This window comes from Amblyraja radiata, chromosome 3 (assembly GCF_010909765.2).
Source record: "Amblyraja radiata isolate CabotCenter1 chromosome 3, sAmbRad1.1.pri, whole genome shotgun sequence".
Lineage (NCBI taxonomy): Eukaryota > Metazoa > Chordata > Chondrichthyes > Rajiformes > Rajidae > Amblyraja > Amblyraja radiata.
In genome coordinates, this window is record NC_045958.1 from 21,021,557 (window position 1) to 21,037,150 (window position 15,594).

The 15,594-nt window shown below is 41.6% G+C and overlaps 1 protein-coding gene and 1 long non-coding RNA gene across 2 annotated transcripts in view; both read left to right on the forward strand.

Annotated features, from left to right (window-relative positions):
- The window catches only part of mcc (MCC regulator of WNT signaling pathway), a 142,553-nt gene that overhangs the window by 35,021 nt on the left and 91,938 nt on the right, over nt 1–15,594 (forward strand).
- LOC116970849 lies at nt 2,179–3,274 on the forward strand. The gene is made up of 2 exons (XR_004411336.1): nt 2,179–2,567; nt 3,236–3,274. It is a non-coding gene; the product is annotated as an uncharacterized LOC116970849 (long non-coding RNA).

The following is a 15,594-nucleotide window of genomic DNA, read 5'->3' on the forward strand; positions in this document are numbered from 1 at the left end:
ATATGAAACATCTTACTTGGATGCCCTGAAATTAAAGCATATAATTAGTTAGTTACCTAATTGTAGCTAATTACAAAATTGACCGTTGTAACTGAAAGATTGCTTTGAAAATTCAAAAATGTCATATTCACAAGATCAGAACTTTAATATTGTTGTATTATATGCTGTAAGTCCGTAACAGACAGGTAAAGAAATTACTAGCAAAAGACCAAGTCTTTATGGAGAAGATCAGTTGCTAGCTGGTACATTGGCATATCATAATCAGTAGCATCATCATACTCCTCAGATTGTAACCAATAAGCAACTCTGTACAGCTTGTTTTTCCTCAACTTTTCAATTTTGGCATTGTAAACTACAAGTTTTTTCTCTTCAAACCACGCATGGCATGCCTTTCTGCCCACTACTATCCCATGTCCTGTAGATCATCACATTTGAAGTGGTCCAAATTCGGATAATCTCTGCGAATGCTGTCCAAATCATTCTCGTTTGCTGGGCATTTGGATTGACAATTTCACATTTCTTCTTCAGAGACATCTGTTTAAAATGTAAAGAAGGAAAAAAAACTGAACAGCATGAACAGAAACAAGTTATTATTTGCAGTTTTAGAAAAAAAGGTAGAAATGATAAAGTTAAATGCTAAAACAAATAGTAAATACCCACCAAAAAATTCATATTCATCAGTTTCATCAAATCAATTAAATTCATCTAATCAATTACTAGATCTATCCATTTCTTAAGAAAAGGCAAAAAAAATTAAGTAGCCTAAGTATCCAAATAATAAATAACGAACTGATCCCATTCACACAAGAATTCATAACATAACATGATTTTTAAATCTCACTTTGTCATGAATTTATATGCCAAATGGAAGGAATTTAACGTTTAATTCCCATAAATTAATCCAGAAACGTCCATTCTCAAGATAATCAAAATCATTATTTTTTGCACAATACATCTGACTAAAACTGTACTGTGTATGAAAATATCGATCATGGATAGACAAAAACACAAAATACAGATGAATTAGATGTTCTTATGACATGAATGTGCAAAAAAAAAGAATGTGATTATCTTGAGAGTGGATGTTTCTGGAATGTGATTGATTGGAATGTTTCCGTTGCCATGAATTTTAAGCCCATATCAGCAGGCAAGACATGGCTGATTCGTAATATGCCTAAATAACATTTTTCGTATCATAAGATTAAAATGAAGCCACACCAAAAAGCAAGATATTATGTTAAATAAACAACATACCTTTTGTTTCATCCTGATATTGCGATCTGTGATGTGGAAGGTGTTGAAGGCGTTTTTAGTCCCGTTTAAATTTAATCCAGCGACGCAATCGTCCAGCAATTTAAAAAAAAAACTTGAACGGAAGCCTGAACGATTTTTCTTCATCAGCCAGCAGCCCGAGGAAATCCCTCTCCGACAACCAATACTAACCTGCATTTTAATCCCACCCCTCCCCCGAAAGCCTCCGGAATCACATGCACAGGCAGTGGCAGATATACAGCGCCGCTGATGGTAGGATTTGTAACAATGCTATTTCCTGTTGTTGAGTTTGTTAATAGAGATTTAGGTTTAGGGAAAACAGCTTGTTACTCAGAATGTGGTATTTAATAGAATTAATGGGCTTCAGCGATTCTGTGATGAAATAACTAAAATATTTGCTACGCATTGCTGGCTTTTAAATGGTAAAAATAAACATGGTTGCAAATGATCATGTTATTCAAGTAATTTCATGGTTGAACTGTCATTTCCCATTTCACTGAGATGGTAAGATTTAGCTTGGGGAAAAATGTATTTTAGATGGAAAATTCAAAGTACTTCAAAATGTGTATCTTTGTTCATCCTAGCCTTAACTCCTAACTCCTATCATTATTTTCTCTCCTTTATGTCTTCTTACTGAAACCTGACACATGTGTGAAAGCTGTCTCTTGCTCCCTTGACCCTAAACTACTTACCACCCATCTTCCCTTCCCTTCAAGGCTGCAATGTGAGCTAATATTGCTAATGTTTCCATTCACCTCTCTTTCAAATATGTTGTAATCACCCAATTACAAAAATCCATTCAATCTCCTCAACCGTGCAACATGCAAGTGCTATCTTGGGCCACAGGTTCTTGATCATGTTGCTTCCCAAATTTGTGATCATCATGCTCTGAATCCTTCTGATCAGGTTTCCTTTCATGCTGCAATACTGGAAAAGCTGTGATCAAAGTCACTAATGATGAGTATTTGACTCTTAACTAATGTAAATCTATTCCTCCTTGCCATTCTATACCTTTCTGTAGCCACTGATACAATTGATCACACCATCGTCATCTGTCTGCTCTCTGACAGCTGAATAGAATAGCAATTGCTTGTTTTCATTCTCATTGATTTAAGCAGGCAGAGAATCACCGGTAAAGACTATTCTTCCTGTGTCCACACTGTTACCTTGAGTTTATCTCTCAATATATTCCTAGCCCGCTCATATTTCTCAAGTATATGATGTCATAATTGATGGCACCCAGCTTTACCTCATCTCCACTGATTGCAATTAGTTATATTGCCTGACATCCATAAGTCAGTGAATATTTCTAGAATTGGGTTTGCGTGTAACATCACTTTTTGCTGGGTTCCCGGGCATGCTGGGGTGAGGGGGAATGAGCAGGTGGACCTCATAGCAAAGGAGAGTTTAAGAAGAGAAATAGATATCCATGTATTATTGGGGAGAGTGGAACTGAGAGAAATAATTAAAGAGGGCTTAACAAAAGAATGGCAGAGAGGATGGGAAATGGAAGTCAGGGGTAGACACTACTTTTCTATACAATCTGAAGTTAGGAAAATATGTTTCTGTACATCTCTGTCCCGTAGGGACTCAGTTAAACTGTGTAGATTGAGGTTGGGACACTGTGGGTTAAATTACTATTTGTGCATTGTAGGGAAACATGTTTCTGGCTTGTGTGAATGTGGGAGTAATGAGACAGTTAAGCATGTTTTCCTAGAATGTAAAAAGTACAGGGTAGAAAGAGAAGTATTGTTTGTTAGACTGACAGGACTTGGAGTTGAGGCATTTTCAGTTTCATCTTTGTTTGGACACAGTGAGAAACATCAACTGATATCCAGGGCTGTTCTTCAATTCCTGCAAGTTACAGGACTGTATGTAAGGATTTAGTTCAAACTTTGACCTGTGGAGGGCAGTAATACGCTTAGCAGCGTTTACACTGCCGGAATCCTACAAGAAGAAGAAGAAGTCAGTGAATAGAATTTTGCTCCATATAGTCTCCAATGAAAACGCTCATTCTTTCTGGAAACTGTTTGAAACTAAATCAGACAGATTGCAGTGTTGATGGCACTGTGATCCTTGATTGCATTTTGCATCATGTCTCCCATGCTTGGGATGTGATGAGAGTTAAAAGCAGAACCATTATCACATAGGGATGATTTAGAACAGAAATGACATACAGAGGAAGCAAGTAACCTGAAAGTTGTAGAATTTTAGTTTAGTTTGTTGTCACATGTGCCGAGGTACAGTGAAAAGCTTTTGTTGCTTGCTATCCAGTCAGCAGAAAGACAATACAATTACAATTGAGCCATTTACAGCATATAGATACATGATAAGTCCAATCAAGGATAGTCTGAGGGTCACCAAAGAGGTAGATTGTAGTTCAGCACTGCTCTCTGGTTGTGGTAGGGATAACGGCAAAATAACAGCTGGGAAGAAACCGTCCCTGAACCTGGAGCAGGCGCGTGCCATCAGGGTAGGCAAGGTAGGCACTGCCTGCCCTGACTGAACTTATAAAATGGTAATTATTAAATATAAATAGTAAAGGCACGGGAGAACTATGTCTACCTAAGAGATCGATCTCTTAGGTAGGCATAATTCTCCCGTGCCTTTCATCCGCAGTACATGTAATACGCGAAAGTATGTGCAACTCGCGTGCCGTCGACACTGCTTTAAGCCTTCAATGGCAACGGTCTATAAAGGCAGCTGAAATTCTCCCTTTGAACAGTGGACTGCGTGCATGTAATGCACAGCGCAGGTTTCTTGGTGGATTTTTCAAACATGGATTGTCATTATCTTAAGAGTATCTTAAGACACAAAGAGAGAAGAATGGAGTTTGTGTACAAATAATGTGGTAAGTAAATTTATTTGAGCTACCGTATTTCCCAGCAATGAAGACGCACCCCCAATTCAAGTTGCTAAATTGTCGAAGCCGTTTTCTTGACTAATTCCTGTTACTACCCAATTGCATACTTGTGTAACAATATCCTTTGCCAATTTAGTTCACCAAAATATCTGATAATATACTGTCAATTTATTTGTGAGGTTGTTACGTTTAATGTGCCTGTAAAGCTGGAGCAAGCAAGAATTTTAATGTTCCAGTCCTACACGTAGGACAATTACCGCATTTCCCGGCTATGAAGACACACCCCCAATTTAAGTTGCAAAATTTTGAAAAAAGGATGGCGGGAAAGGATGAAGGGTTCTGGTTTAGTCCAGGGGTCGGCAACGTCGCATGCGTGCCCCAGGACTGGCTCCAGTTCCCAGATCCCTCGTGTCCCCAGGACTGGTTCAGTTCCCAGATCCCTCGCGTCCCTGGTACTAGCTGCAGTTCCCTGGTCGCTTGCCCCAGATCTGGCTGTGACACCCAGGTCGGCCACGTGCCCCGCGAATGGCTGCAGTTCCCAGGTCGTCTCGCTTGCCCCAGGTCTGGCTATTGCGCCCAGGTCGCCTGCGAGGCCCAGGGTTAGCTGCTGTGCCAAGGGACTGGCTGTAGCACCCAGGTCGGCTCGCTTGCCCCAGGTCTGGCTGTTGCGCCCAGGTCGCCTGCGAGGCCCAGGACTAGCTGCTGTGCCACGGGACTGGCTGTAGCACCCAGGTCGGCTCGCTTGCCCCAGGTCTGGCTGTGACACCCAGGTCGGCCGCATGCCCCGCGAATGGCTACAGTTCCCAGGTCGCCTGTCTCGGAACTGGTTGTAGCGCCCAGGTCGCCTGCCCCGGGACTAGTAAGAGAGAGAGAGCGCGAGCCCGGGACGGAGCAGCCAGCCTTCTGCCCAGTAGCTACCCGCCAGCCACCACATTCACCGGTTGCGCCTGTGCCAGAGGACACCGTGGCTGGCTGGCGGGCCGGCCGGCAGAAGGTTCTGAGGGTTCGATCCTGACTACGGGTGCTTCCCTCCCCGGCCACAGAGCGGTGGCCCCGCGCCCGGAGCGCCGCGGCAGCAGTGAGTGAGTTGCTGGAATCATCCCGAACCCCCTCCTTCTCAACGCTTCTGCCCGTGCTGACCCGGGCCAGACTCCCCACACGCTGTGAAAGGAACTCTCCCCTCCCAGCGGCACTGTCCTTTTAAGGACGCTTCCCATCAGCTGCCAGCAATGAGGGATAGACTTGGCTATCCCTCAGTACAGCAACATCTGAGGGATAGCCAAGTCTATCTTTCTTGGCTAACAACCTAACCTTTGGCCTCCAAGACGCAGGTAAATTTTCGTACCTTATTTTTGGGTAAAAAATAGTGTCTTCATTGCCGAGAAATACAGTATATGTTTTTTAATACTTTATTAAGAGATAAGAGTTTTGAAGACAAATTACTTTATAAAAGTTGACCGACTGCCTACCGGAGAGGAGAACAATCTGCACATGCGCGTTTTTTAAGATTTTTAAAAGCCGACTGACTGCCTACCCTGAGTAATTACTCACGGCACGTGCCTGATCTGGAGGTATGCGTTTTCACACTTCTATACCCTTTGCCTGATGGGAGAGGTGCGAAGAAGGAGGGGCCATAGTGCGACTCGTCCTTGATTATGCTGCTGGCCTTGCCAAGGCAGTATGAGGTATAAATGGAGTCAATAGAAGGGAGGTCTGGAACCTGAAGAGTCTGAAGAAGGGTCTCGACCCGAAACGTCACCCATTCCTTCTCTCCAGAGATGCTGCCTGTCCCGCTGAGTTACTCCAGCATTTTGCGATCTTCCTTCAATAGAAGGGAGGTTGGTTTATGTGATAGTCTGATAGGGTTGCCAACTGTCCCGTTTTAGCTGGACCATCCCGTATATTGGGCTAAATTGGTTTGTCCCATACGGGACCGCCCTTGTCCCGTATTTGACTACTGTTCGGGGATTGTCGGGTCGGAGCGCCGCTTCCGGCCCCGCCTCACCCGTCTCGACGTAGTGCAGCCCATGGAGTGCTGCAGCAACATCTAGTCCGTGGCCCCGTCGGTCGGCAGCCCGGCCAGCTGTCCGACCTTCACTTACCGCCGACACCACCACCCCTCCTTCTCATGGCCGATCATCGGTTCATGAGTTGGATGGGGTGCAGGACCAAAATTCCTCAGCTGGCCCGTCGGCTGGGCTATGTGTGCAGTCCAGCACCCGGGGCAACTCATCATTCATCCAGCCACGACCGAGTCGGTCAATGAATTGCTGTCGGGAATTTTTCCCTTATTTTGACCTTTTGGCCCTTATTTGGGAGTGAGAAAGTTGGCAACCCTATGGTCTAGGCTGCAAATGTTTTCAGTATATAAGATGCTATATAAGTGGAAGTCATTGTAGTTTGTTTTTGTGCACATCTCAGAAACGTGCCAAGTTATTGCAGAAATGTTCTCTATTGGCAAGCGTTGTAATACAGCTTTTAATATGGAAGTATTTCCTGAGAACAAAATGAGACTCATTATGTCTGAAGAAGGGTTTCGGCCCGAAACGTCGCCTATTTCCTTCGCTCCATAGATGCTGCTGCACCCGCTGAGTTCCTCCAGCAATTTTGTGTACCCTCATTATGTATAAATTAGATATAAAAATGGAAACCTGACACTGTTGTGGATTTTGCAAAGAATGTTTAGATCTGCAGTTTACAGGAAATTTTCAAAGAAAGTATCATCCATTACTGATGAAGATTCTGCCACAGTCTGTCTTGTGTGCTCTGTAGCTAGATTTAATTTATAAAGCACCTTTATTTACAGTGCTTAAAAGCTACAGTACCTGATTAAATGCATCAGAAATCTAATTTCTAATAAACAAACCTTTCTTTCGATGACGGAGATAGGTGGCTTAGCCGCTGTATTGCTGTATGCATGAAAAGAACCCACCAGAAAGGCAGTCCTTTCAGTTCCTCTGGGAGGTGCCTTCAATCTAGCTGCTAAACAGCAGCATAAACTGTGGGGGAGGTACTATAGCACTGACTTGTCTTCCAAGAGCAAAACAGCCGGGCTAGGCAACTTCTGGGCAAATGTTTAACCAGCAGATAATTAATTGTTCAACCTATGTTATCACATGCTGAGAATGTGTTACTTTGCATCGAATTATTTTTTAAGTGGAAGATGTTTGGCTTGCAGAGAATGTCAGCAGGCTTGCATCATTAATTCAGCCTGCGAGTCCGTTTTGGGCTGAAAATGGCTGGCTTTGCTGGAATGTGGCAGACAGAAGAAGCTGGAAGCATTTGCACTATATGTATATGACTTAAATCCCGGGGAATTGCAATTCTGCATGCCAAAAGTCAGCACTATGTACTCCGGAGTCGAAGTTAAATGTGGAACCGATTCAACGGCAGAGAAAAATGAGGTGAGAGCTGGATAACTATGGAAGAGGATTATGGGGCAGATGAAACTTTAATGGACAGTGTATTTTTGGACTTTTAAAGCTTGTATCATTAATCAGGAAATGATTAGGATGCTTTATTTATTCAGATTTGTCAGGAATATAAATTGGTCAGAGAAATCTGTGCAGGAGACATTTAATGAAACATTTATACTGGTTAAAGTTAAAATTCATTGTTCAATCGACAGGGTGTGAAACTTGCAATTAAAATCTGCAGTAAATGACAAATACTGACGGCAGTTTTAGTCCTCTCTTCCGTTTGGCAGACAGTGATATTCCAGATGTCAGGATGGATTTGATTGTTTTCCTAACTGGGGGAAGGGTCAGGAAGTAAAAGCTGTATGGGAGTTTAATGTTATAATGAAAGACTAACTGGAAGTCATTTTCCTTTTATGTTTTTAAGTAACCCTCCTCCACTACAAATGTTTAAATTCGGCTGAAGTGAAGACATTGTCCTAGAAATTTAACGTTCTGTGAATTTAATGTCAATTTATAGTCATACAGCATGGAAACAGGCTCTTGGGCCCAACACGTCCATGTTGAACAAGATGCCCTATCTAAGCTTGTCCCATTCTTTTCTATCCATGTATTTGTCCGAATATCTTTTAAATGTCTTTATGTATTTGCTTCAACCACTTCCTCTGACAACTCATTCCATGTACTTACCACAATCTGTGTGGGGCAAAAATTGTTCCTCTGGTTCCTATTCATCTTTTCGCCCCTCGCCTTAAACCTATGCCATCGAGTTCTTGATTCCCCAACCCTGGCAAAAAGATTGCGTTAATTCACCTTATTGGTGCCCCTCATGATTTTATTTACTTCTAAGATCACCCCTCAGTTCCTTTTCTCCAATAGGGTCCTAGCATGGCCAAACTCTCCCTATAACTCTGACGATATCAGTCTGACGATATCAGTGTATAACTCTGACTATATCTCCCTATAACTATATATCAGTCTGAAGAAGAGTTTCGGCTCGAAACGTTGCGTATTTCCTTCGCTCCATAGATGCTGCTGCACCCGCTGAGTTTCTCCAGCATTTTTGTGTACCTTCGATTTTCCAGCATCTGCAATTCCTTCTTAAACACTCTCCCTATAACTCTATCCCTCGAATCCTAGCTTTGTGGCATTTTTCCAAACATGGAATTTAACTATGCTTCTCTATATTTACATTTGGGGAGATGGTGACTTCTTAACTGCCCCCATATTTTTGATCTTTTAAAACCGACTAAGACATGATAAACAGGATTTTATACCTGATAGGTATCCTAATATAACTTTGAATCTTCTCACATGACAGTCACCTGAGTTTTACAAGAAAAACACGAGAATACCATGTGTAACTGTGTTTCTCTGTGCAGGTGCCTCCAATTCTGGGATTATGGCACATATTTGCATGACTGTCAAAATCCTGACAGCAGTTTAATGGTGTCTTCCCAACTGTGATCTGACTTTTAACTCCCAATGGGTGTGAAGTTGCATCAGTTCCCTCATTCATGATTGGGCATATCCCAAACAAAAAACATCAAGTTAGACCTGGTGCAGTAATAGTTTGTTCATTTAAATGGAGAGGAACAGCTGCAAGGAATCTATGTCAGTTTTATTTACTCCTTAAAAATTATTATACAATGGATGCAATTTAAACCGTGTATAAGGCTTTTGTTTTGAAATAAAATTGTTAAAATAGTTTAAAACAAAGAATTTGAATGTTAGAAACATTCAAAAATGTTTTGATAGTTGACTAAGCCAAGGACAGATATTGGACAGTCATCAGTTTTTCCAGCTACATTGTAGGTGGGACTTAAATATGACTACAGTATTTATTCCTGAAATGCCTTACCGGCGTGGAGGATCTCAGCACTGAGGAAAGAGTTGACTTTGTACAAGTTGTCCCTGGGACTGAGATGAGCCAGTGGGTCATAAATATTTGGAATTCTCGACTGTGGAGCTTCGGTCGCTGAATGTGTCCAAAATAAAGATAGCTTAGGTTGTTTGGAAATTGAGTTATCAGGTTGTTACCAGAAAATGATACTGAAATAAAAGATCAGTCATTTACATGGTGGAGTGAACTGAATGGTCTACCCTTATTCATATTTTAAATTATAATGGTATTATTGCAGGGTTCTATCAGGAGATAAATCGTCAGTTCTAGAATATGAAATTTTAAAATTATTTATTGTTTATTTTCATTCTCCCTTTGAGGATTTTTAAAATATAAATCTATATAATTGCCTGAGGAAGCTGATACCAAAAATTGAATGAAGGTTTTGATATTGTTATTTTAATTAAAAAATTGCTCTGTTGGTGTGGCTAGGAAGGTCAACATTTATTGGGGAATTACCTAGAACCATGCAGTTCTTTAATAGATGGTACCCCCATAATGTTGATGTGCAGTGAGTTCCAGAATTTAAACCAATGATGATGAAGGAACTGCAATATATTTTAAAGTCGGGGTAATGTGAAACTTGCAGGTGAATCTGCAGTTGCCGTTCTTCCCATCAACTTGCTGCTTTTCTATTCCTTGTTTGGCATATACTGTTGGATTTTTAAAGATGGGTGACTTCAACATAACCTTGATGTGCCAGTGAGAGAGGGAATAAAATCTTTAGGGTGGTGGGTGAGTTGACAATTAAGCAATTACTTTGTCCTGGACATTGCTGAATTTTATGTGTCCAAAGTAATTTCCAGTAAAGTGGAAATTATTCTGTCATGCTTTAGACGTGCCTTGTTGATGTTGGAAAGTCTTTGGGCAGTTATGTAGTGAGTTAGCCTCTGACATGCTCTTTTGGCCACAGTCCTTATTTTACTCCTCCAACTGAGTTTCTGTTCAGGATGTTATCTGGTAGGTGATTCAGTGTGGACAACATAGTTGAATGTCGGGATACATGGTTAGGTTCTTGTTGGCGATAATTGTGGCCTGGTACTTGGGGTGGTACATGGAGCCTGGATGTTGTCCAGGTCTTGCTGCACGCAAGCATGGACTTGTTTCATAGAGTTACAAAATTGCAGTTAGGTTGGGCAATAAATGCAGGCCTTAACAGCAATGACCACAACACTCAAAAATAATAATTATAAACTGGCATTGGCAGTTCATGTTGAGTAAATGCCACTATGTCACTGTATATTACCTCCAATAGGTTTCATATTTTCTGAGGAGTTCAAATGATAAAATGCTACATAATCTCATTATCACAACTGTGTTTCTGTTGTGCCGTGTGAAATAAATTGATGCAGTATAAAAGAGAAAGTTATTTGAGTAAATATGAGCCCAAATCTCTGGGTTAATACTGGTGAACTATCTCCAAAGAAAATCTGGCAATTATGTTCTTTCTCTGTGCGATATTAAAATATTTCCATCTGTTTTTAGCAAAAGCATAACCACTTAAGGAAAGTTGGCTTTTTAAGGGGAGGTGCTGATTTGTATGACAGACTGGATTTCATGAAAGACTGGGCTATGTCTGCAACTGCAGAGCTGAACTGCAACTGCAGATCAGGGCAATGCTGCCTGATCCAAATGTTTTCCTAATTTTTCGTTTTTCCAGCATCTACTGTTTTGTTGCACAGGATGAAACGACATTTGTACTCATGGTTTGAAGCTTGGATAATGAACTTGTACAAGAAAAGCTCTAATCTCTCTGGTAGACTGAAATAATATGGTTAATACACAGTATTTACCAAATGCTTTTTGGTGGTAGTGATGGATATTTAATTTGCATCTGATTTGGATAACTAACATCTATCTAATTGTGATACATTGCAATCAACTGAAAATGTATTTCTGCAACAAATGCATGAGTGCATTTGGGTGCTTTTAGTTTTGTTAATAAATTGGTAAATGTAGGTACAGATTAATAATTTGATGGTGCATGATTGGGTCATAAACGAGTATTTTAAACTTAAATATGGGACATTATAAGAGTGTGAAAGAAGAGTTGTTAGGAGTGAACTGGCAAATTAGGTTAAGAGAAGATTAATTGAGAACCAGTAGGAGACACCGGAGGGGATCTGGTGGAATGTGCAGAATGAAATATCCCAACAAGAAAGAAAAAATCCGGGGGGTGGATCAGCATCTTTGGTTAATCAAAAAAGTTTAAAGTAGTATCATATTTGCAGAATAAGCATATATGCAGAGACAGATGGAAGCCAGAAGGTTAGCTAAAAAATGTAAAAGCAACGAATGACTGAAAAATTAATATGGAAGGAAGGATGAAAGAATTTTAATGACAGAGGAACACTGAAGAATGTTAACTTAACAGGAAAACTTAATTGAAGAATTTAAAAATAAGGATTGAAGAAATTGAAAAGAGTATGGTGGCATAGTGTGACATCAAGAGAACTGTCCAATGACTTGTGTTCAATCTGACCTCTGGTGCTGTTTGGTTTGTACGTTCTCCATGTGACATCCGGCTGCTAAAGATGTGCAGGTGGTAAATTAATTGGTCCCTATGAATTGCCGCTAATGTGTTGATGACAGGTAGAATCTAATGGAATTTAATGGAATATATGGAAAATATCATGGGATTATCACAGGATTTGTGTAAATGGGTGCTTGATGGTCCACATGTTTTCAATAGGCTGAAGATCGTTTCTGCGGTGCATAACTATAAAAAACAGGCAGGCCAAAATGTGAATGCAGTAAGAGTTACGATTGAACTTCAAATATAAGACTTGATCCTATAGAAAGCGAGTCTGAGGAATAAATAATCAAAAATAAGGAGATGCAGAATGAATTAAATAAGCATTTTGCATTGATCTTCATTAGGGAGGATACATTTAACAACCCAGATATTATTAAATTATGAAAATTAGACTGGTCAGGGAAGTGATAGCAGGTTATGTGGACACGTCCCGAAGTACAGCATACTATGTCCAGCTCCTCCACTCTTCTTGCTTTCTTCCCCATCCAACCCTGCAATCAGTTTGAATAAGGGTCCCGACCCGAAACTTTACCTATCCATGTTCTCCAGGGAAGGTGCCTGACACTCAGAATGACTCCGGCATTTTGTCTCTTGTTTTTAATCCTAAATTCTGATGAACTTTCCATCCGAAGAGCTTAAAGTGAGTAAATAGTGGGCGAGTTGATGCATTAGATTTAATTTTACAAATTTCCCCAGATTTTGAAAGTTTCATTAGGTTAGAAAATAATGAATGTAGGTCCTTTATTCAAGAATGAAGACTGGCATTAGATAGAAAGCCTTAGGCTGGTTAGCTTAATTAACATCTGACATAAGGGGAAAGTTAGAAGCTGTTATTAAAAGCATTTTAGTAGGACGTTTGGAAAAAATTCAATTAACTAACGTGGTTTTGTGAAAGATAAATTGTGCTTGAACAAATGTGCTATAGATAAAGTGAACTACTGGATATACTAAGATTTCAAGAAGTCATTTGAAATGGTGCCACATCAAATGAAAGCCGGAGGGAGGTAACATGTTAGAATGGATAAAAGATTGGCTGAATAACAAGAAAAGGCAGGCAGAGGTAGATATTGTTTTGGTCAGTAGGATATAATATGCTGCGCTTCAACATTTTACAATTTATTATCAATAAGTTGGATGAACCCTGGTTGCTAAATTTGTTTATGATACTGTAGTCAAAGGATTTTAAAAGATCAGGACAGAAGAATGTGAGTCTTTGACTCGAGAGTCTTCGGCGAGGAGGCTGAGGAGAGGAGCTACTCAAAAAGCTGGAGAGGACGGGACACGGCGAACACATGACGGGTAAGATGAGACAGTGTGAGGCTTGCAGGATGTGCGAGCCCAGGGACACGGATGGAGCCGCTGGCTGCTACAACTGTGGCAAGTGCGTCCAGGTTCAGCTCCTGAAGGACCGTGTTGGGGCACTGGAGAAGCAGCTGGATGACCTCAGGGCCATCCGGGAAAACGCGAGTTTCCTGGATAGGACCTCCAATGAGGTTGGCACGCCGAGGATACGGGAAGAACAAAGTTGTGTGACTGAGAGAAAGGGTGGTAACTGGAGTGCAAGAGACCCAGGTGGCTGTGCCTAATGAAAACAGGTACACCCTCTTGGGAACTGTCGGGGGAGATGAAGCTTCCAGCCTGAGTGGCGAACACGTCGGTGGCTCCAATCGGCAAGACCGACGTCGGGCAGAGCCATAGTGGTGGGTGACTACATTGTCCGAGGAGCGGACAGTAGATTCTGTGGCAGCATTGCCTCCCTGGTGCCAGGGTTCACGATGTCACGAGCCAAATTCAGAACATCCTCAAGAGGGGAGGTGAACAGCCGGCATTAGTCGTGCACGTAGGCACAAACGACATCGGGAAGAAGAGGAAGGAGGTTCTGCAACGTGAGTTCAGAGAGCTAGGAAGAAGATTGAAAACCAGAACTTCTAGGGTGGTTATCTCTGGATTGCTTCCAGTACCTCGTGCTAGTGAGGACAGGAACAGGGAGATAGGGGATCTGAATGTGTGGCTGAGGGCCTGGTGCAGGGAGCAAGGATTTAGATTTATAGACCACAGGGATCTCTTCTGGGGTAGCGGTGACCTGTACAAAAGGGACGGGTTACACCTTAACTGGAGGGGGACCGAAGTTCTGGCAGGCAGGTTTGCTAGGGCTACACGTGTGGGTTTAAACTAAATAGTGGGGGGCGGGGGAGGGAGAAATTGACAAATTGGGACTATAAAGATGGAGTTGAAGGGGAAGTGAGCACAAGAAAAGGTACAAAAGACTCGAATTAATGGAAAGGAAAGTTTGAGAAGGGTTAAGAGATTAAGGTCAGGGTCAATTGCGAGCGGTGCGAGAGGGGAGGTGAATATGCACGAATTATAAGAAATAAAGTGGACGAGCTTGAGGCTCAGTTAGAAATTGGCAAGTATGATGTTGTGGGAATTACAGAGACATGGTTGCAAGAGGGTCAGGGCTGGGAACTGAATATTCAAGGGTATACCTCCTATATAAAGACAGACAAGGTGGGCAAAGGGTGCAGTAGCTCTGTTGGTGAGGAATGAAATTCAGTCCCTTGCAAGGGGTGACATTGAAATAGGTGATGTGGAGTCAATATGGTTAGAACTAAGGAATTGTAAGGATAAAAATACCCTAATGGGACTTATCTACAGGCCCCCAAACAGTAGCCAGGATATAGGGTGCAAGTTGAAACAGGAGTTAAAATTGGCATTTTGTAAAGGTAATGCTGTGGTTGTTATGGGAGATTTCAACATGCAGGTCGACTGGGAAAATCAGGTTGGTACTGGACCCCAAGAAAGGGAGTTTGTGGAGTGCCTCCCTGATGGATTCTTAGAGCAGCTTGTATTGCCTACCAGGGAGAAGGCAATTCTGGATTTAGTGTTATGTAATTAACTGGATTTGATAATGGAACTTGAGGTTAAGGAGCCATCATGAGGTAGTGACGATAATATGGTAAGTTTTAATCTACAATTGGAGAGGGAGAAGGGTAAATCGGAGGTGTCTGTGTTACAGTTGAACAAAGAGGACTATGGAGCTAGGAGGGAGGAGCTGGCCAAAGTTGACCTGAAAGATACCCTAGCAGGGATGACAGTGGAACAACAATGGCAGATATTTCTAGGAATGATACAGAAGGTGCAGGATCAGTTCATTCCAAAGAGGAAGAAAGATTCCAAGGGGGGTAAGGGGCGACCGTGTCTGACAAGAGATGTCAGGGACAGTATAAAAATAAAAGAGAAGTACAATGTAGCAAAGATGAGCAGGAAGCAAGAGGATTGGGTAATGTTTAAAGAGCAACAGAAGATAACTAAAAAGACAATACGGGGAGAAAAGATGAGGTTAGGAAGGTAAGCTAGCCAAGAATATAAAGCAGGATAGTAAAAGCTTCTTTAGGTATGTGAAGAGGAAAAAATTTGTTAAGACCAAAGTTGGGCCCTTGAAGACTGAAAAAGGTGAATTTATTATGGGGAAGAAGGAAATGGCAGATGAGTTGAACAGGTACTTTGGGTCTGTTTTCACGAAGGAGGACACAAACAATCTTCCTGATATGATGAATTTATGAGATTGAGAGGGGATCTTATAGAAACTTACAAAATTCTTAAG